Source organism: Myxine glutinosa, chromosome 8 (assembly GCF_964187855.1).
Source record: "Myxine glutinosa chromosome 8, kmMyxGlut1.1, whole genome shotgun sequence".
NCBI lineage: Eukaryota > Metazoa > Chordata > Myxini > Myxiniformes > Myxinidae > Myxine > Myxine glutinosa.
The window spans coordinates 19,916,166-19,939,719 of record NC_136268.1 but is presented as its reverse complement, the minus strand read 5'-3'; the positions used below and the strand labels follow the sequence as shown (position 1 = coordinate 19,939,719).

Here is a 23,554-nt window from a genome sequence, read left to right as displayed (position 1 = left end):
AATGAGGCAATCCAAGCAATCCAAGTACCCTTGCAGGTGGCAGCCACAGCAGTGGAACATACAAATGTTGACCCAACAGATGAATCGTCAGCACACCGAGTGATCATTATTGATGGGATGGCTGTGGTAAATTCAGTTATCAAAACGTAACAAATGAAAACGTGCCAAGACTTTGCAGATGCCTTTCTCCAGATAATCTGTAACATGGCAGCACAATATGATGAGGTCAGATTGGTGTTCGACCGGTACATCAAAACATCGCTCAAGGAACAGATGAGGACAAAGAGGACCAAGGGAAAGTCAACATATTACCACGTGAAGGACAACACTTTAATCCAACATATTTCCCTGAAGGACTTCTTATCAGATATCCGCGCCAAAGGACAACTGACCGACTATTTGGCTGACAAAGTTGTATGTCACAGCAAGAGCTCCAACAACAGACTGAAACAACTTATGGTGACCTCAGGAACACAAACCAAGGGCAATGTTGATATCCCAGACTCGCTCCTCACTCACAGCCAAGAAGAGGCAGACACTTTGCTTGTACTGCATGCTCTAACTGTTCTCAATGAAGCAGAACTTGTTGTCAGTTCCCCAGACACAGACGTCTTTTTGTTGCTTGTCTACATGTATCCAAACTTACCAACGTCTACAACCTTCCTTACGGGAAAGGGCAGGCTGAAGAGGAACATTTCTGTGCGGAGCATATACAACAACTTAGGACCAAAGCGCGCTTCTGCACTGTTAGGTTTTCATGCTCTGACAGGTTCCGATATGTCTGGTATATTTGCTGGCAGAACCAAAGACTCGTGCTTCAAGGCATTTATGTCTTGTGATGATGAGATCCTGGATGCACTAGCAATGCTCGGGAATGATGACATTGATCTGCCCGCTGATGTATGCTCTCAGTTGGAACGCTTTGTCTGTATTTTGTATCGATCCAAAATCTACACAAAAGTGAATGAGCTCCGTTGGTTCCTCTACTCAAATCGTGCAGCCGAAGGAGAAAACCTACCACCAACTTCTGGTTCACTGGACTTACACATTCGTCGGGCACATTACATATCCATGATTTGGAGAAAAGCTTGTGAAACTCACCCGTGCCTCCCAGCACCACCTGCATTTGGTTGGACATTTGATGCAGTTTCAAGTCACTTCTCTCCAGTTCGCTGTTTGAATCCACCAGCTCCTGAAGCAGTATTGCACCTCATAAAGTGCGGGTGCAAACGTGGATGCGAAGGAAGGTGCAGCTGTCGCAATAACAATATCCCATGTACGGAAGTTTGTGGATGCTGGGTTTTCAGCTGCAACAACAAAACTGTCCAACCAGGGATAAATGAAGATTGTGAAGATTGAGGTGTTACTTTCGATGACATTCACAAAATTATAATTCACTTGATATCCATTGTTAAAAATACTAAATGAAAGCCAGGCATTTAATCAGTATGACTTTTTGCATCTTCCTGTTTAAACGATTTAAGAGATTGAACAGTAAATCAAGTATTTCATTTTATTTAGATCTGTTTGTTGGCTTGATTAATTATGTATTCTTTGTGAAAAATACATGTCTTTAAATAGATACTTTGTTTGTAATTAAATGCGAAGGGAGAAGGTATAGTTTACATTGTGGGTGCGCGGTGGCCATTTTGGAATTTGGCATGTAGATCATACATATAACATAAATTTGATGATTCCATTCGATTCCTGGTCTCAGAAAACATATATTTAGACACCTTATTTGTAATTGTATCACATGTACTCGCGAAGATATCGCATTATTAGTGTTCGGCGGCCATTTTGGACGCCATCTTGGATTTCATAGTCTTAGAATGTTCAGAAAAAATGCCACCCTAATTTTTTTTAAAGCTTATGATACCTTCTTACAAAATCAATTGAGTTTTTGCTTTTAACAAAAAAAATACACGAAATTCCAAATATGCCTATACTACAAGGCGACTCTGCACAGGGAAACCCTCGGCCGCAGAGATATGTCCCACTTTCCCCAGTTGGCAAAGGAACCTGCTGTTTCTGATGAAGAGCTGCTCGTTTATTGCAATCACCGTGAGAAGATTCGTGGAGATATGGAGCAGCATTTCGAGACATGCTAGAACTGTCGGTGCCAGCATGGGTGATCAACCCATTCAAATGCGACATTCAAGATGTGAAGCGCGAATTACAGGACAAAATTATCAACCTCCACAATGATGATGAGGCGAAGGCAAGATTCTCGCAGCATGAATACGGCAAATTCTGGATTCTGGAGCGGGGCGAATAACCTGCAATGTGGACAGAGGCAGAACTGCTGCTGATGGCGTTCCCCACATCATACCTCGTTGAAAGAGGGTTCAGCGCCGTGATGGTGCTGCTGACCAAGTATCGAAACCGCCTTGACATTACCAAGAGGGGCGATCTGCGTCTCTTCCTCACCGAGATGGAGCCAGACGTTCGTAATCTCGCAGCGAGTCAACAGGCCCACCCTTCACACTAACGGTATTTGGGCCTGTGATAACAGAGTCCCAGTTTGCCTCACCTGGACCTGTTCTGCTGAAACATTGTCGGTCGTGCAAAATAAAATAAAAAGTAAAGTAAAATAAAGTAAAATATTATTCAGAAAATATTTGGCTTCTGTTATTTTTGCTTCCTATCTGCATAAATTCTGGGTGTCCGACCATGAACGATAGGACAAGGGGGGCATTGGGCTGGTCCAAGAGGGCAGAAGGGGGCGGTCGTCCAAAAAAGTTTGAGAATGTCGGGACAGGCCCCGGGAAGGTTATTGGCTCGGTGGCTGGGCCTCGACCGGGCTGGGCCCATTTCGCAATGAAAAGCTGAGCTGAATTGTAGTAGTCAATCTTCTATGGTCACGAGTAAAAGCTGAATTATGGCAGTAAATTCATTCAAAAAGAACCAAAATGTCGGGACAGGCTCTGGGAAGGTTATTGGCTAGGTGGCGAGGCCGGTCAAGGCCGCATTGGCTGGGCTGGGCCCATTTTGCAATTAAAAGCTGAGCTGAATTATAGCGGTCAATCTTCTATGGCCGCGAGTAAAAGCTGAATTATCTATCTATAATGCCAGTAATCTCTGTGTGTTTGTCTGTTTGTTTGTCTGTGACCGCTGTTTCTCGACAACTACCGGTCCGATATACTTGAAACTTGCCAGGTATATTGCTAGGGACCCGAGGATGTGCCTTTTCAAGGTTTTAAATTAATCGGAGAAGTACTTACCGAGCTATGTCCAAAAAACGCTTCAACCAATCAGAGAGCAGCGAGCTATCGCGTGTGCCGAACGTGGCGAACACACTCTGCCTCGGACGGCACATTTGACAGCGTATTCATTTATTTCACGTTGGAAAACTATGTTGCCGCTATGTTGGCGTTAAACTATGTTTTAAAACTAATGAAAACCATTTGGGATTTGGGGTGGATTGTCACTGTACTCGCAAGCCGTTCGCCGTTCGCTTTGGCGTTGCGAATGAACCAAAACATTTCATGGACCAAACCATTTCATGTAAAGCGTTCGCCGTTCGCTTTGGCGTTGCGAATGGACCAAAACATTTCATGAACCAAACCATTTCATGTAAATAGAGGGGGGGGGGGGATATAATTTTAGATATATATATAGTACGGGCATTGGCAAGGAACGGGCACCCACGTACGGGCAATGCCCTAGTAGTAGTAAATTCATTCAAAAATAACCCGGGCAACGCCGGGTGCTTTCAGCTAGGCTACTATATAAGAGAGTTGTCTGTCTGTCTGTCTGTCTGTCTGTCTGTGTCGCCATTTTTCTCAGAGATGGCTGAACGGATCTTGGTCAAACTTTCAGAGGTTCATCAGTGAGTGACTGGGAGTGTTTAGGCCAAAAAAAAAAACCAAAAAAAAAACATTGAGCAATAACAAGGTCGGTTTTTTTGGAGTCAGAAAAAAAATTTGCTCGATAGTGCCTAAGCTTTTTAAAATTAATGTCAGTTATATACAAGTACACATTCGAAAAAACAAAAAAAAACAATCACCAGGCATTTGAACACAAATAAATCAAACAATTCCGGAAGTGTACGAATTTGGTAGTATGGCTTCGTCTTCCTGATCGGCATCACACTTAACTCAGATTAATCATCACACTTAATTCACCCACCAGCATATATATGACCCCCCTTCCTCTCCTGCCTCCCCCCCTCCCCTCCCCTTCCACCCTCCCGTCCCCATCCCCCCTCTCCCTTCTCCCCTCCTTCCCCCCCAGCCATCCTCATCTCCCCTCTCCCCCTTCCCCCCTCCCCCTCCTCCTCCTCCCCTCCCTCCCCCTCCCCCTCCCTTTCCCCCTCCCCCTACCCCCTCTCCCCGCCTCGTCCCCCCCTCCTCGTCCCCCCCTCCTACTCCCCCTCCCCTCCCTTTAATGACAGTTATATACAAGTACACATTCACATAAATAAATACAAAACAATCACCAGACATTTGAATACAAATAAATCAAAGAATTCCGGAAGTGTACGAAGTTGGGAGTACGGCTTCTTCTTCTTCCTGTCTGGCATTGTGGCGGGCACAAGGGACAAGAATTCCGCACACCAGCAGGTGGCGCAAGCGTCCAGGCGGGGAACTGTAATGCATGCCCCGCCTATCGGCCGACCGGCCACGCCGGGGGCAAGGCGTGGCCTCGGGACATATATGCGGGCTCTAAGCTCGAGCCCGCCCAGTGCTGAAGTGCGAGCTCTTAATAAAGACTCTTTGTTTGTACCAACGCGTTGTGGCCTACCTCTCTGGCAATCGAGTCGTGTGTGCACAGCACCACACTGGTGACCCCGATTGGTTCAGCCGTTGCTGACCCCCGAACGCGCCATGGCTACCAACGCCGTCACATTCAAACTCCCGGAGCTTTGGGAAGCGCAAGCCGACGTTTGGTTTTTGCAAGCCGAAGCTCAATTTGAACTCCGGGGCATCACGGCGGACGAGACCAGGTACTACCACATGGTCGCTGCCCTCGGGCCCGGCACTGCCGCCCGAGTCGTGTCCATCCTTCGGCGACCACAAGTACGAGGCGCTCAAACGTCTCCTCCTCGCCACATTCAGGCTCACAGAGATCGAACGTGCCGACCGCCTCCTCGACCTTCCCGCCCTCGGCGACACACGACCATCTGTCCGGATGGATTTCATGCTGTCCCTGCTTGGAGACCAGCCCCCGGATTTCTTATCCCGGGCGCTTTTCCTACGCCAGCTACCTGTACAGGTACGCCTCGCGCTGGCCGGTTCCAAAATAAAGGAACCCCGCGCCCTGGCTGGAGAGGCCGACAAGTATTTCGCGGCCTGCGGCACGCGGTCGGCGTACGGTGCTGCCGTAGTGGATCCCGGCACGGCGGCTCCAGCGCCCCCGCTTCCCTCGTGGCCGCTGCTACGCCCCATCCACTACCGCCGCGGCCACCACCACCGCCGCCGGCACGGCCGCCGCGGGGGCCACCGCCGCAAACCTGGTGCTACTACCATGCCAGGTTCGGCCGCCAGGCTAAAACGTGCCGCCCGCCGTGTTCTTTTGATGGGTCGGGAAACGACCGGCGCTCACTTGCGGCCATGAGCATTGGCCATTCCGGCAGCCTCCTGTTCATCACGGACACCTTGTCCAGGCGCCGTTTCCTTTTCGACACAGGAGCGCAGGTAAGCGTCCTCCCCGCTTACGCGTCCGACAAGCAAGCCGCGGGCCGGGGCCCCGCTTTGCTTGCCACCAACGGTACACCCATCCGTACATTCAGGAAGCGTTGCCTCTCACTGCGGTTCGGAGGGCAGCGCTTTCAATGGTCGTTCGTCACCGCCAGCGTGCCAATGGCCTTGCTCGGTGCGGACTTCCTATGTGCGCATTCAGCGCTTGTTGGTCGACGTTAAGCGCAGACGTCTCGCCAAGGCCGAAACCTTCAGCTCGCTCGCTTGTTCGCTGAGCGGCCCGTTGAGCGGCTCACTGAGCGGCTCACCGAGCGGCTCACCGAGCGGCTTGCCAAGCGGCTTGCTGAAAGGTTCCGTCCCGGCGAGTTTAGTTTGCACGCTTCCGGCAGCGGACGACTTTACCCACCTCCTAGCCAGTTTCCCGGCCCTCACACGGCCCACCTTCTCAGCGGTGGCCGTTTGAACATGGGGTGGAGCACTACATACCCACGGTCGGGCCGCCGGTCTACGCCCGGGCACGCCGACTCGAACCCACGAAGCTCGCCGTGGCGAAGGCGGAGTTCGCCACGCTGGAACGGCTGGGTATCGTGCGGCGCTCAAACAGCGCTTGGGCCTCTCCGCTGCACATTGTGCCGAAGCCCGGCGGAGGATGGCGGCCGTGCGGTGACTACCGCCGGCTCAATGATGCCACCACCCCCGACCGCTACCCGGTCCCGCATATCCAGGACTTTTCCGCCCGGTTGGCGAACACGACCGTGTTTTCCAAGGTGGACCTCATCCGGGGCTACCACCACGTCCCCGTACAACCGGGCGATGTCCCGAAGACGGCCGTCATCACCCATTTCGGCCTCTTCGAGTTCCTGTGAATGCCTTTCGGGTTGAAGAATGCGGCCCAGGCGTTCCAACGGCTTATGGACAGCGTCTTGCGCGACTTACCTTTCATCTATGTCTACCTGGACGACATCCTAGTCGCGAGCGCGTCCCGGGAGGAGCACCTGCTCCACCTCCGCACGCTTTTCGAACGCCTGGGCCAGCATGGCCTAATCATCAACCCCGCAAAGTGCCGTTTTGGCGTCGCCACCATCGACTACTTGGGGCACCGCATCACCAGGCACGGGGCCGTCCCTTTACCGGCCAAGGTGGAGGGGGTCAGGGATTTCCCGCGACCCCGCACGATCAAGGGGCTCCAGGAGTTCCTGGGCATGGTAAATTTTTACCACCGATTCGTGCCCCATGTCGCCCAGCTCCTCCGCCCCCTGCACGAGGCCCTCCGGGGCAAGCCGGGCAAAGGTGACATCGCCTGATCGGAGCCGATGGCCGCGGCGTTTGCGGGCGCGAAGCTGGCCCTGGCCAACGCCACCATGCTGGCGCACCCAGCGCCCGATGCACCGATCGCCCTCACCACCGACGCGTCGGACTACGTGGTGGGTGGGTGCACGAGCAGTGGGTGCGTGGTGCTTGGCAGCCGCTGGCGTTTTTTAGCCGGCAGCTTTGCCCGCACGAACGCCGCTACAGCACCTTCGACCGTGAGCTGCTCGGGCTCCACCTGGTGGTCCGACACTTCCGCCATCTGCTGGAGGGCAACCCGTTCACGGCTTTCGTCGACCACAAGCCCCTTGTGTTCGCGATGGCCAAGGTCGCCGAGCCATGGTCGGCACGGCAGCAGCGTCACCTCTCTGCCGTGTCGGAGTATACGACGGACATCCGTCACGTGGCGGGTAAAGACAACCCGGTGGCGGATTGCCTTTCCCGGTCCGTCGCGCACGCGGTCCACCTCGCGATCGACTATGCCCGGATGGCGGAGGCTGTGCACACACGACTCGACTCGAGTCGTGTGTGCACAGCACCACAGCATCACACTTAACGCAGAAACGGGATGAACGCGACATTCACCAGCACATATTAAACGAAAAGGTGATGAACCCCCTTCCTCCCCTTCCTCTCCTGCCTCCACCCCCTCCTCCCTACCCCCCCTTCCATCACCCCTTTCCCCCCTGTCCCCCCAACACTACTTCTGCTAGTCATCTACCAAAAAAATCTCGTAGTTCTCTCTCTGCACCTAACATTTGTATCCCGTTATCACTCAGCAGGTATGCTGGTTGTCCTCCAATACAAAAAATTGGTGTAATACTTGCACGAACTCCATGGTTGAACAGTCCACTGCTAGCTCGACATTAACTGCTCCCGTATTTACAGGTGAAGATGACCCCGTCGTGTTTGGTCATCTTATTATGTCCAACCTTCACAAGGTATGGACCAAAGTCATCACAGGATGTGTAGTGGGAAGGTGGAGTAAATGGTGCCGTGTGATGCCTTGGTAAGTTGGCCATCACCTGATATTCTTCTCGATGCTCCATTTCTCGGCAAAATACACATCTTAACCTGATAGACTTGGTGAGCTGTTCGTCTGGTCTTTGCTGCCATGGTTGCCACTCCATTGTACCCATACTGGTGCATCTGATGTGTAAACAAGAAAGATATCCGATTGCGATGTGGAAGTAGTGCTGGATGCTTTGACTTACAGGACATCATAGATTCATCTGCCCTACTGCCAACTCTGATGGCTCCCTCGTCATCCAAAAAGGGGCTCAGGGTCTTGAATTCACCTCTATCAAGGCTATGTCGAAGGGTCTTCTGGGTTTCTTTGATCCAGAAACTCCCAAGCGTTTGTAACTCATGCGGTGTAAGAGGTCCCTTTGTTTCAGTTGTGGCAATTTCTTCATTCAACTTCGTCCGACATTTAGCCTGTAGTTGGTCCCCACATCTCATTACCCTGCGCTCGCAAAGCGAAAAACGGGGTGAAGCATTCAGGTACGTACGTGTGCTGTGTGCCATATGTGTCTGCATTTTAAAAATTCATTTTCTCGGCAACCGTTGGTCCGATTGACATGAAATTTTCACCATGGGAGTGCTCTTCCTTTAGAATATTTTAATGATAATCATGACGTCATGTCATTTGGTACAGGCGCCATCTTGGGAAAAACCGAAAACCTTTGCACCTCTATATCTCCAAAACCGATGAATGGAAAAAATTGAGACACAGCTCATTGTAAAGAACTCTCCATGGAGAATAACATATGTTAATGATGACGTCATTGGTGCCATAATTGTGACGTCATAATTCGACAGGGACAACACTTAGTCTGATCAGTTTAAAATGTATTGAGCGTGATGTCTGCAACAATTATATTAGAGAATTAGTGGGGCAGATATGTAACAAAAATTGCACGAGATGTTCACATCCGGCAGAAAGTTTGAAATTTTGCATACAGGGGTATTTTGACATGCTGAGTTCAAAAATTGGCGGATCCAAGAGGTCTGACCAATGGACAGGCCGCCATCTTGAATTCCAATATGGCTGCCAAGACGAAATGTTGATAATCCCTATCTTGGGTTCTAAATGACCTGTGGTGCTCAAATTTTGTACACAAGGGTATGTTGACATGCTGAGTTCAATAAGGCAATAATTTGAAATGTCTGACAAATGGTATGGCCGCCATTTTGAATTCCAATATGGCCGCCAAGACGAAATGTTGAAAATCCGGGGTTCTTTGCAAAAGCAATACCAATTCAATGGATCCTAGTTGACAAATCATATAACAAGTCAAAGAGCTCATTTCAAAGTATATTTCGTACCAGTTGGCAGCCGTAACATGCTGCAAGCTTTTTTCCATCCATTTTACTTCTCCTACTACTGCTCATCTCGGAAGCATTGTCCAGAGCAGAAACATAGTTCTGTGCATGGTAGATTAGCAGCAGGACATTTGCAATTTCCAGCACACCGTTTTTTACACTTGCACTTGATCAGCTCTCGGCACCCTTTTGACGCCTCTGGCATTACTGTCCAAAATGGATGCCAGACATCATCTGCATTTTTAGCCCATCCCCAATCTGCAGGTGAAGGCAGCTCTGGGTTAGCAATTTGGGACTGTCCCCAGATGTGACCGGCCTGAAAGACTGCCCTCTTCACATGTTGACGCAGTGCCTCTTTTGTCGGTGGAATATTTTCCGATTTCCCTGAGCAAACAGCTGCTTGTGTGCTTCGTTCACTTTCTTCAGAGGGGAAGTTCTACTGTACAGAACAACGAAGAACCTCTCTATGTTGTCCATGTCATCATCTGTTACTTCCGCTGGTGCATGTGAGAGATGATTGAAGACCTCCCCCAAGTTTGGCATGGAATTCCATATGCTCCACACAGTCTTTTTGCCAATCCCACATATGGCAGAAACAGTATCGCATCCGGAAACAGTATGCAGGAATAGAAGCCCGCATGAGCGTTCAGGGCCAATGTGAGTCGCAATAGTGTGAGAAGCAATGTGCCTGAAATAGTTTCCATGTCCAAATGCCAACCACATTGCACAACCGTCCATAATCCTTGCCATTGCGATAGCCAACACAACCACATCCGTGTCTGTTGCATGAATGACGATACTTCTGTACCCCTGCTGATATGCATGCCAAGCATGTAGCATCATTCGTGAATCAGCCTCTTCATGCGTACATGGTTGAATTTGAGAAACATCAGAAGGGGGCTTTGATTTAACCTCTTCTTCTAAGGTTGTAAGAAGTGTTTTTCCCTCTGGAATAGGCATCGTTTGCAGGGAATCAGCAAGGAAACTGAATAATGTCTTTTTGTTGGAATCTACACGAAGGAAGCTGCTCCAGTTTCGTGGCACGGATGTCTGTTCAGTCACATGGAGTGGTATGCCAGTGCCACGACCAAGCCTGGTGCCTTCTTTGAGACTGTACGTTCTGTAGGTGTCCCACACCACATCAACACGCATCACAGTCCCCTCATTTAACTTTCGGGCAATGTACGGAAGGACCTGTTTCTGTGCATAGTCACCAAATGTCCTGATCACACTGTTGCACTTCTTAGGCTCCAAATGATGGACTAAGGCAGCCCCATCGAAAATACGAACTTCTCCTTTGGGCGCATCACGAGGACGTTGTGCTAAAGCTTCCAAACAGGGCAAAAGATCAGCCTTGCCGGTTGGTGGCCGCATTGTATTGATACCTTCAGCCAATGCAGGTGGCCACCCATGACACTCATATTCATAAAATGTGTTAAGATCACCATCTCTAGTTTGGCAAGAAATGTACATTCGTGAGAAGAGCTCCACATTACTTTTCATACGTGTAATCTTCGCCTCAGACTTTCCAGGTGTTTTCTTGGGCTTCGATTTCAACAGTGGCAGATTGTTCTTTGAAATGCTATCATAGAAATTGTCAGAAGGATCCTTGATTCGCTGCCCCACAAATCCGTCAAATTGTGTTTTGCCAGTGTCCTCCATGGATCGCACTGCGGCTATCACTTCATCAGGCATGATGACCTTTGTGTCAAGCACATACAAGTCATTACTGTCTTCCGCAAACGGGTTTCCAAGTTTTTCAAAGGAACTGATTGCATTATTGAGATCTGATGCAAAGGATTTCTGGACACTAGGCAATTGTTCGTGGTGGCGGACATCAGTTTGCCTCTGTCTTTGAAACTGGTCCTCAAACTCATTCAGGATTCTGGCTATTTCTGCACCAGCTACCATCCACCGGCGAAGAGCCCCTTCATTCTCAGTAATTCCAATGACTCCACCATCACCTTTCACATAAGCGTTCTGCTGTTCGTGTATCTGATCGTGTGCCATAGCAGAGAACTTGTGTGATGACTTCTGAGTGACAAAGTTCCCCTTGACAAATTCACGATGGATATCCATGGAATCGTTTGAAAGTTCCTGAAGGTCTGTTACATGCACTGTCAACCATCTGGCGTAATGGTAATGGTCCATGGCAAACATCCACAGAATGATCGCCGTGAGAGTCTCCACATAGAGCGTGTAGTTGGCTTCCCGTTGTGATCTTATGAATGCCAAGAGAAGACACTCCAACTGCAGGACTTTATTCCAGTAGCAAAACTGGGGGTACTTTGTAGCCATCTTCTTGCTCCAAAGATCAAATGATTGTAAATCTTCAGTTTCACATGTTTTCCGGTAGTCATCGTATGCCTTTCGCTGCAGAGCGTACAACGCCGCTACTGTGACTTGGTGTGCCCATTGTGACCTCGATATTTGCAAACCTTTGTGAAGACTATCTGCTCTTCCCTCTGTTGTTACACCAGCACTGGTCATTACACTTGCCCAGCCACTCCCCTCCAGGAAGCTGCCGATCGCTTTCAACAAGGCCATCTCTACATGAAGTCCTCCCATCATCACAACAAACTTGTCTTCACCATATATACCTGGCCAAGTCCATTGAATCTTCTTTGCAATTGCATAGAGTGGTTGATCAACGGTCAGAACTGGAACTTGTCCGGGGTTTACTAGTTCTGTCGCCTGCTTGATTAAATTCATTCCATGCTTCACCATTGCCAATGTGTGAGCACTCTCGCGGAACAGAGGTAGCAGTCCTGTAATTGCAGGAGGCCGAGGAACTTCAACCTGCAGATTTGCCATGTATGCTGACCAGGAGATATTATCTTCACTCTCAAGACCTTCCTTCTCCTGCAGGCTTTGTACAAACGAAAGCCACTGACTTTCTTTGTCCTGTATTCCGGAGGACACACTTGGAGTGGATGGACCTTTTGGTTTTCTTGGAATGGGATTATTAGTTGGAAATGTTTCAGGAGGCACATCACTGTAAGATGCAGGAAGGGCGGCTATGGTTTTGGAGCGCTGTTTGTTCTCATTCTCAGTGACATTCTCATGATTTCGAATGCTGCCACTTTTGTCATGTGAAACATGTTGTGTCAGTGATAACGCGGTTCCATGAAATGAACTTTGTGCTGATGCTGATGATGGGTTGTGATCTATGTTGTCTAGGTTGCCTGTTGTGAATATTCCACTTCACAATTTTGTTGGACACACAACGCCGTCATGTTTGTATATTTCTATGACTCTGTTGGCCTCATCTGTGGATACCTCCAGTATGCGATCATAGGAAACACACAAACCATGTTGAAAAAGAACGTCAACGAGATCCCGTTTCCTTGTTTTGCTATGAATGAGAAGACCCAGGTAAAGTGGCAGTGATGTTTCACGTTTCAAATTGTGACGTACTGCTGTAGTTTCCAACCTTCCTCGTTTCATAGTGTTGAATGTTACAAGTTGAGTTAAGGATTGCACAGAGACGCCTCCCTTGTTGTTTGCGTTTTGTTTTTGTATGTTTGTACCAGCAAGAATCATTTCCATCAACGCTGCCAATGATGGTGGTGAGTTGTTATATGATTCGTTAACTAGGGATCCATTGAATTGGTATTGCTTTTGCAAAATATCTTTGCGCACAATCTGGGCAGCTCTCATGAGAATGACCGCGTCGTTGTCAGAGCTTTGTCTACAAGCATGCAATAAAGCTTCACCAATGTCCTCTTTGAATGACAGTGCCACTTCATGGTTGCTCTTATGTGCCTCAAGTTGCGGAAGGTGTCTGAGCAGCTTGTCCTTAAGGTGAGTTGAATTAATCCTCTTTGAGATATCACCTCCCAGTTGTGCCAGACGTTCTGTATAAAGCTTTGTGAGATCGGCTAACTTGAAAGTGTAACTGTCATCTGTACACTTCATTTCTTCCAAATAGGCTATCAATTCGGCCAAAGCTACTGATTCTGGTGGCATATTTTCACTTGAACTGGCTTCCTCATTCTTTCTTACAAATGATCTGTATCGAGTGTGGAGAACAGTCATGCACTTCTTGTGATAAACAGCATCTGATGCTGTCATATCACCTACAGACAATCTAGCCAGGAGTTTTGTATCCCTCAATTCTGTTGCCATCAATCGAACATTGGAATCTACATTTTTTGTTGCCGCTCTGTGGACTATTTCTTCATCTATCTATAATTCCAGTAATCTCTGTGTGTATGTATGTCTGTATGTCTGTGTTTCTCGACAACCACGGGTCCGATATACTTTAAACTTGCCAGGTATATTGCTGGGGACCCGAGGATGTGCCTTTTCAAGGTTTCATATTAATCGGAGAAGTAGTTACCGAGCTATGTCCAAAAAACGATTCAACCAATCAGAGAGCAGCGAGCTATCACGTGTGCCGAACGTGGCGAACAGACTCTGCCTCGGACGGCACATTTGAGAGCGTATTCATTTATTTCACGTTGGCAAACTATGTTGCCGCTATGTTGGCGTTAAACTATGTTTTAAAACTAATTAAAACTAATTTGCGATTCTTTCGCTTTCCTGCGCATTTGTGCACGCTATGGCGATTTCTTTACCAAACTCCGCAAGCCGTTCGCTTTGGACCAAACCATTTCATGTAAATAGAGGGGGGGGGATTGTTACCGTACTCGCAAGCCGTTCGCTTTGGACCAAACCATTTCATGTAAATAGAGGGGGGGGGGGGGGATTGTCACCGTACTTGCAAGCCGTTCGCTTTGGACCAAACCATTTCATGTAAATAGAGGGGGGGGATTGTCACCCTACTCGCAAGCCGTTCGCTTTGGCTTTGCGAATCACCCAAACCATTTCATGTAAATAGAGGGGGGGGGGGGGGCGATATAATTTTAGATATATATATAGTACGGGCATGCCCTAGTTACTGATAATGCTATCACAAAAGAAACATGTGCTAGCAGTACTCTGTTCAACGGATGGAGATTTGAAACTTGTTCTGAGTCTTTTCTTAACAGGCGAGTAAGTTTCTTCACCAAGTTTAAGGTCTGAACTTTGCTTTCTTTCCCTTGATTCAGCCCTGGCCACACGAGAGCTGCTGCACTGCACATAACAGTTTTTGTGCCATTTGGCAGCATGCGCAGCTAGGGTTTCTGCAATACCGCAACCATCATCTAGTCGGGAAATGTTTATCCCGCAAGGCAAGGCACCTAAATCATTCAATGCCTTGAGATTTTGAGCAAGATTCTCGTAGACGTCTAGACACGACTGATTGCTGCCCTTACGTGCATCTCTTAGTGGTTCATTTTCAGAACGTTTCTGGCAAAGAGCGCAAATGTTCCAGTCTGTTGGCATTGGAATTGTTGACGATGTTTTCTTTGATTTCGACATTGGATCTGAAAGACAAAAAACATTAACAAAATAAATTATTGGAATGTCATGTGAATGTTCAGTTCCGGCAGAAAGTGTTAAATTTCACATACAGGGGTATTTTGGGGCGCTGAATTTCCCAAATTTCTACTGCCTTCGACAAAATTACAAACCCATCAGTAGATTTGAGATGCAACAATTTTCCAGTTATCATAATAATGCTCAAATGATTTAACATTATGACATTACCGTACACTGTGCTATTAAAGCAATGAAAACATCGATGTTTGTCTTGGCGGCCATATTGGAATTTAAAATGGCGGCCATACCGTTTGTCAGACATTTCAAATTATTGCATTATTGAACTCAGCATGTCAACATACCCTTGTGTACCAAATTTCAGCGCCACAGGTCATTTAGAACCCAAGATAGGGAATTTCAACATTTCGTCTTGGCGGCCATATTGGAATTCAAGATGGCGGCCGGTCCATTGGTTAGATCTCTTGGATCCGCCAATTTTTGAAATCAGCGCCCCAAAATACCCCTGTATGCGAAATTTCACACTTTCTGCCGGAAATGAACATCTTTTTCACATATCTGCCCCACTAAATATAAATTTATGATGTCATCGCTCATGTGGTCTGGCAGCCATATTGGATCAAATAAAAAAATGTTCAAAAACAGAAGAGTTGCCTCGCAACAAGTTGACTGCGCAGGGTAAGTGTTCGATGAATACCATGTAGTTTTTCTCTGCAACTATTGATCTAATGAACACAAAATTTTCAACATGGGGGCATCTCCTCCCATTTGGAATGATTTTCGATTTTTTTGATTGCCAGAGAGACAGGCAGACTTAATTTTTTTTTTTACCTTACTGCGCATGTGTGATTGGGACAAGATTCCATACACTTTGCCAAATTCAGAGCGAAATTACTGCTAAACTGCAGGTTCGTGTTCCGATTCATGTTCTATAGTGTTCAAAATTTAACATTCAATTGAAATTAAGGATCATAATAGATCATAGACTGACGTCTGTAGACAATATGAACCAATTGCTTAACCTCGCTATTCGCTTCGTGCGCAGAGTAAAAATAATGTCGAGAAAGATATTCTGGGGAAATGATGAGCGAGTGAACTGAACCAGCAACGTGGTAAAGTCTGGCCAAGACAGTCATGCACATCAAACTCTAGCCCAGTGAAGATAACATACACAGCACGATTAAATGCCACAGAACAAGTAAGGTACATTGTGAATAAAGGACAGTAATTAGCATTTACAGTAAACAAACCATTAAGCAGATTAGTAAGATCCTCAAATTGGAGAAACACTGTTTTGCTGTTCCAATGCAGGTTCGCATTCAAAGCTGTTTCGTTCATTTCACCTGCATTTGCAGCGCATTTGGGCAGTACGTGGGACGTTCTAAAATATAAAAGATCAACGAATGATATATCCACAGTCGACAAACGAAATCCCACAGTCGTCCAAGACACACCAACAAGCATAATAGAATGAGTTGTAGCGGCTACCGCTGGGTTTACACAATCGCCTTGCACCTACCAAGGACGCGGAGCGATCACCATGCCGGGCTCGTCCAGGACGCCCGGGCAGGCCCGCGCTCAACTTGCCAGGCCTCGGCCGGGACGCCCGGGCACGCCCGGGCATGCCCGGCCACGCCCGCTCGACTTGCCAGGCCGCGTCCTGGACGCCCGGGCATGCCCAGGCATACCCGCCCTCGACTTGCCAGGCCGCGGCCAGGACCCCCGGCCACACCCCCTCTCGCCTTTCCCAGGCAAACGCTCCGGGATAATGTGTGTATATATATTGCTGCCCGATAAACGGGCTTTTCAGAGTACCCGAGTTGTTTTGTGACAATAAAGAAACTCGGACGAATTCCAGCTTTTTGTCGTGTCCATTCTTCCGACTACGTGGGAGCACAGCTCCTTCACCATCATATCTTTTCCTATGAGATGTGTTTCATATTTACACAGAAACACAATTTTAAAAAATAACAAAAAATAAATGAGCAGAGAGACTTGGTGAAGCATTAAATAGTCTGAAACCCCTCAGGTGGTTTAAGTCTGAGTTGAAGGAATTATATTCATAAAATACGTTTTTTATTTCCCTCATTTAATTGATTACCCACACACATATATACAGGGAACTCACGCCCCTCCCCTCCTCGTCCCCCCCCCCCCACCCCCATGCTCCATGCCGCTCACTCACTCGGAACAACTCACGCCCCTCCCCTCCTCGCCTCCCCCCCACCACTCCCCCCCCCCCCCATGGTCCATGCCGCTCACTCACTCGGAACAACTCACGGCCCTCCTTACACCGTTCACTCACTCGGAACATCGCACAGCCTTCTTTATACTGTTAATGCACACGGAAAATCACATTGTTCACACACCACTCACTCGCACAATTCACTCCACAGTTTTCCCTGCTCACTCCCTCATACCACGATATTTTGGTAAGAACAGAATAGATCACCAAATTTGGACCACGTCCAGACAGCTATTTTCATTTGTAAATGAGAAACTGCATAAAAACATTTTATTCACTCAATTTTTGGGCCGGTCAAGATCTGGGGTCGGAACAAATGCCCTATTTGCCCCCGTTATAATCCGCCATTGAGTCAGACAAGCCTGGTGTTGGCTTAGCGTTTAGGGTGCCGGCTTGGGATCCCAGGATCCTGAGTTTGAATCCCGGTCGATCGTTCAATTAATGCCAGGGGGGTTGACTCAGCCTGTCATCCTTCCGAGGTCGGCAAATTGAGTACCAGCTCTGGTAATTGGGGCACTGCATCAGTGGCACTGACGCGCTTCCAGAAAAATGATGCAATCAGCAGCCACAAGCTGCATACGAAATAACAACAACATTGACTCAGACCATAGCCTTTTCAAATAGATCAAACATGTTTGGAAATCAGCAGTTATTTGCATCGCTGATGCATGCCATTCATGCATGTGCAGACTGGGAAACTGCCATTATTTACAGTCTGTTGTGGATTTCAAGGTAACTGCAGTATGTGTAATTTACGAAGGAAAAGGGCCCAGAATAAACAGAAATATAACCCCACCCCACCAAAAAAAATTGGACCGCAAGTCCTGAAGCTCAGCTGGATCAGGAGCAACAGTCACTCAAACCCCCCACAGAGCTCCTTACACCCTGATGTTTTAATGCCGTGAACACACTTTGGTACATCATGGGCGATGAAGGTTGTGATCAAGTTTCATTGGAATTGTTTGTATAGTTTCGGAGAAGAGAGCAAATACCTATCTTGGGGTGGGCAAAAACACCCCTGTAGTTCCCCTTGATGAGCGCAGATTTTTATGCGGTCAATACACTTTCATGAGGCATCAGAAATGAAGCTTGTGGCCAAGTGAGGGGTGGAAAGGGGACTTGAGGGGGGGCACATCCCGATCTCCCGATGGACCGAGGACCGGCTGAGGATGTTGGACGAGTTACTGACGAAGAAGAAGAATGGCGTCGTGTGCTCTGAGAAAGCGTTGAGTTTAAATGAACAGTTTCGTGTCTATTTGCACTCCATGTTTGATGAAAGTTTATTGAAAATAAAGGATTCGTCACAGACTGACAGGTTCTGCTGCGACAAGTATTTTCACTGAATGGGATATTAAAAGCAGAGCAGAATCCGCAGGCAGGAATCCGCTCCTGTTTACCTCAATCCAAATCGATGTTCTGCGAACATTAATTATTATTATTATTACTAGCCGAAACCCGTGGAACATCCACGGAAGGGAGGATGTGGTGTATGGATAGAGTGTACCAATATGGATGGCATAGGGGATTTGCTTGTCCGAGTAAGAGTTAGGAAGAAAGATGAGAATGAAGAGTGCGTATATGAACAACGTATTTATTGCAATCTACTTAAATGACAACGCTACGATATACTTTTGAAAAATGAATGGATTCGTAATAGGAATCGGCATAGCACCACTCTGGCCATTTTTTATGAGACTATATGGTGTGGGTTGGATTTGTGTGAACAAAATCAAGAAAAAGGCGACACTTTGTAGAATCCTTTGTAGAAAACTTTGTAGAATCCAACTTACACTGTGTATAAAGTGTCACCTCCTGACTTTGTATTTTATATTGTTAGAGACAAAACAAACACTAAATAACATAGCCACATACCAAAAACGTGTATTTTCAATTTTCACTTGTGCAAAAATGCTACTCACAATTACATCGCCTGTGCGTCGGCCTGTGATTGAGCCAGAGAGTTGGCCTGTGAGTCAACTTCCTTTCCAATGTCTGCAAGAATTGAAATACTGATTGTGAATGTGTAAAATTATATGAAAGAAGAACATGCATATCAATAGACGATGCCATTGAAAAGGAGAGCAGCTGTCAATAGAAAAGGCTGTCTGACTTATCAATTTGACATTATTGCACAGGAAATGACAAACAAAGAAACAGTTCATTTCCATCGGGTAATATTACGATGAGAGATCAGCCGATACCTTTATTATGTCCATCAGCATCCATGGCACTTAGGAAAAAAAAAAACGTGGCATCAGCCAGCCGCAGCCAACTATCACGTACCGTCTCGAAGTCAATGCCATCCTTTTATCTCTTCGTATACACCTCACTGATTTCTACCTTATCGTGAACAGGGTAAAGCCTACTTTGATAATCATGAACGGTGGCAGATGCAGGAGCGAAACGTAAGCGTAGGCCTCCGCCCTACCTATCCAGTTGTTGTTTCCGTTGTGTAAGGGGGGAAAAAAACAAACATTTTGGTCTCAGACCTTTGAGAGTACGTCGTTCCGTGAACTTTTTGAACGGGCCTCGTATGCCATGCTTCGTCAACGTTGGGTTGTTTTAAAATGATTTGAAGGATTAACTTAAGCACCGTGAATAGAGCAGATACTGATGGGCTGCTGATCGGTTTCACTTCGTTGTTATATATGGAAGAAATTATGGTAAACCCACCTGATGAGGTTAGCGTGCACCGCCATCGATGACACCGGCACAAATGGCGGAACAGATGGATTCTTCTTCATCGCATTGCATCGCATTCTCTTCCTGTGAAACTGTTTCATAGAACTGTGTCGTTTATGTACATTTTTATTTTATTACATTCACGTCGTTTCACATTCTCGACTTCGTGGAGCTTCAATGTGGTTCAAAAAAATAAAATAAAGATGGATTCTTCTTCATCGCATCGCATTCTCTTCCTGTGAAACTGTTTCATAGAACTGTGTCGTTTATGTACATTTTTATTTTATTACATTCACGTAGTTTCACATTCTTGACTTCGTGGAGCTTCAATCTTTTGTGGTTCAAAAAAATAAAATAAATATGGATTCTTCTTCATCGCATCGCATTCTCTTCCTGTGAAACTGTTTCTCCATTTAACGTTTCCAAAATCAAAACTTCAAAAACTTCTTCACTTCGATTCGAAAAAACTTCAAACTTCAAAAAACGTTCCCAAAACGTCACTCCATTTAACTTTATTAAAATGACGATAAAGACCATTTGACCATCGCCTTCGCCCAGCAGACGCCAATACGATGGTGTCGTAAGATGGCGTCGTATCGGCCGATAATCGGATGCTTTTGGGTCCCAAAGTCGGCGAATTCAGATTTTTCGAGTATGGCTGTACGTGATAAACAAAGAGCGCGGTTCGTAGATGGAAAATGCATTAGTGCCGTGGGCATGGGGTCACTGGGTGCGGCGTAAAAGGGATAACAAAGTCGAGTCCTTACGGTATTATTATATAGATTACGCACGTTAAAATCACCTTATTTAAATTTCACGATGTGCAAGATAAACATTTCACAATTTACCTGGTAATTCTGATCACCCTGGGTCCTGGGACCAGTTTGTGCCCCAAGTCTTTCACGAACTAGGTGGTCATGACTGATGTTCGACTGAAGCTGGTAGAAACTTGGAAATTGATCTGGATCTCAGGGATAGGTCTCCTCACCTTCACAATGGACTCTTTAACATCCACCAACGAGGACGAGCAAACGGGATACCTAAGGGATGGCGGAACATTGGTGCAGGCCCTCCCCATTTATTTATGTTTTCGTGGAGCCCGCCATGTTATTTAAGCGGTGCCGAGCACTCCGTTCCGTTGCATGGGCGGTTTTAAATTTCAAATAAATGTTGTTTGAGCGGTTTTAAATTTCAAATAAATGTTGTTTGAGCGTTAGTTGCCGCTTGGTAACTGAACACACCTGCTCAGGTGTGCATGCTGTGGTGTTCTTGTGTGGATGTTTCCGAATTCCGACAACGTTCTTCAGGAAACATCATCTCAAGGAATGTCGAGTGAAGGAAATGAAACTGAAGATAATCTCCAGAGGTGAGCGCCTTGTATAAGTCCCGACTTCCCCGTTAAGTTTGACGTAAACGGCAAGAGTGACGTCATGCATTGCATTGGCAACAGGGTCGCAACAAAACTGTTACAGTTATCTGTTATTGTGACGTCACGTCGCTGAGGCAATCTGAGCAAACGGTGAGAAGACGTTTGATTTCGAGGAGAGTTAAGAAACATTCTTAATAGATCGAAATGTTTTTGACGGAGATCCTGAAAAGGCTCGAACGGGAGAGGATGGTGAGTTCCACATCGACATCAAATACTGTGCAGACCAAAGAGCTGCTGAATGTTCCATGTGCGGTTGTTTCTTCATTTAGTATGAATGGTCGATCACAGTATGTCAGCATCACGTGCCGTTATCCCGGTCAGAATCCGACACTTTTGTTGTGGGGACGTGTGACGCATTCGCAGCCCTGTGTGCGTGCCTTGCGCATGCGTGTCCGGGTCTCTTCACACAGAACACGTTCGGCATTCATTGCAAAGCACTCAGTGCATCTCTTCCGAAGTATGTTCCACAAGAACACCCTCAGCTTTATTTATTCGACCGAGCGAGGCTGTTTATTCCAGCTCCGTGAAACACCTGCGACCCATGCCAACAGAAAACAGACTTTGTGGAACACCGGTCGCATTTTACATCCAATCATGTAACTTCCTTCTTTTTTCTTTTCTTTTTTTTGCATACAAGATCGAGGCTCGTGTAAGAGCTAACATCAATCACAAAAAAAAACGGACACACAAAACAAAAAGGGAGCGGGAGACAAGATGGGTAGAGAGAGGGAAGCACACAAGTACAACAGCGGAGAGCAGGGACATTGGGAGATCTGTGGGAGGGAGAGTGCTTGCTCCCTGAAGCCTTCAATAATTCAAAAGAACCATGGGAACGTTCAATAATTCTCCCTGAGTAGGCGCTCCTACGTTGAAGCTTTCGTGTCGATTGCTCAAGCGGTTACGGAGACAACGAACGTACAAGACAAGAACCAGAAAATCATTTCGTCCTTGTCGCACAGCAAACCTCTCCGACAAATTTCGTTTGATTCTGTCCATAACTTTTTGAAATAACGTGATATATATCATTTTTGGCCCGATCTCTCAATGGTGAAGAATCGCTTAAAAATCTTGTCGGATCCGAATCCGGATTCAAATCTTCACCAAAATCTAATAATTTCGTACTTGTCACACACACAACCTGTCCAACAAATTTCATGTGAATCAGTCCATAACTTTTTGAGGTACACTATTCACAGACAGACATGGATGAAAACATAATCTCCCTCCCATAACATCCAGAGGAAAAAAGGTCAAAAAGTGAGGGCCAAAGCCGGCAATCCACAACATAGTCAAGGATGGTCGTGGACGCCTAATACTGGTTTATTACACTGCAATTGCTGCCACTATGGAGTGCTCTGTCGGAATCGGAATGAATCTTGAGCCTTTAACCTTGAATTATCCTGATTCCAGCCCTCAACGTTCTTGTTTCAGGGAACCCTGAGTCATCCATCCCTCCTGGGCAAGAAACCTGCAAATAACGGTAAATGTGTTCCTGCTCTGAATACAATTTTCTCTTTCACCTTGAGTCATGTCAAAGGCAAAGGTCATTCCTCTCTGGGGTACATCGATTACAGTAGATCAATGGTCAGGCCTCAAGAACATTGGGTGTGTGTTCATTTACCAAGTTTATTGTGGAGAGATCGCGAAGAGGTTTAAGCATTTGAGCATGCACTCCATTCAAAACCGTTAAGGAACGGCTGGCTAGGCAAGCGCTAGCGAGCTGCTTGGTAAAAGAGCACACCTCCAACTCTTGTGGGGTCTATAGATTACAGTAGATCTTCGCTCAGTTCTGGAAGTAAAACTTTACTTATGGATGTCTGGATTCCTCCAAATTTCTTCGTTTAATGTTGTAAACAGCATAAGCGACTGTTTAGAAAGCTAATCATGTGTGTTTGTGGTTTGTAATATTTTACAAGCCCGGCTTCGCCGCTGTTCGACTTGCAGACTGCGATGCAATTACAATCGTTGATGTTTAAAGTTTCTGTCACATCTGAGTTTAAAGACTGTTGGTTTTCATTGTTTTATCCTCTCCGATAATACGTGCAGATCCTGTTTATAGCTTCAGTCAGCTAAGACCATGCAGTTTTGGTATACCGTCCACCAATCCATGAACGAGCAATTTTTGCAGAGCAGCTGAGGCCATCTATTTTCCACATCCGTGTGGAGTGGGGCGAGAATTATAAGGTTACAATAAATAGGAGATGTACTGTTCATAAGGGAACATAAAGTAGGGGAGAGTGTGGAGGAGATGGGTATCTTCTCTGATATGCAGCACGTTGCTGCGGGTTACATCATTCCTGTAGGTTGGGACAGGCATTTGTAATTTGTTCAGGGTGCCGATGATAACGCAAACCTACTCTTCATTGTAAGACACCGTGGGATATTTGCTCAGCATGGCTTTTATATTTACAGCGTGGCTCTTAGATGTTCTGATGTACATCAAAGATATTGCAAACAATGTGGTTCAAAAGTTAACTTCCTGATCTTTTCCTCCAACCTATCCCAAAGCGATGAAATGGTACCAGTGGCGGCGTCAGG

The 23,554-nt window shown here is 46.8% G+C and overlaps 1 protein-coding gene across 3 annotated transcripts in view; it reads right to left on the bottom strand.

Moving 5' to 3' along the window:
- Positions 1-19,647, bottom strand: part of LOC144893227 (uncharacterized) — a 279,241-nt gene extending 259,594 nt beyond the window's left edge. For 2 of the 3 annotated variants that reach the window (XM_078782975.1, XM_078782976.1), the window contains exon 1: positions 19,579-19,629. The gene's annotated coding sequence lies outside the window, so the exon portion shown is untranslated. Of the gene's footprint in view, positions 1-19,578 lie in introns of all 3 variants that reach the window. The other variant, XM_078782977.1, reaches the window with a different exon arrangement.
- Positions 19,648-23,554: the final 3,907 nt, after the last annotated feature.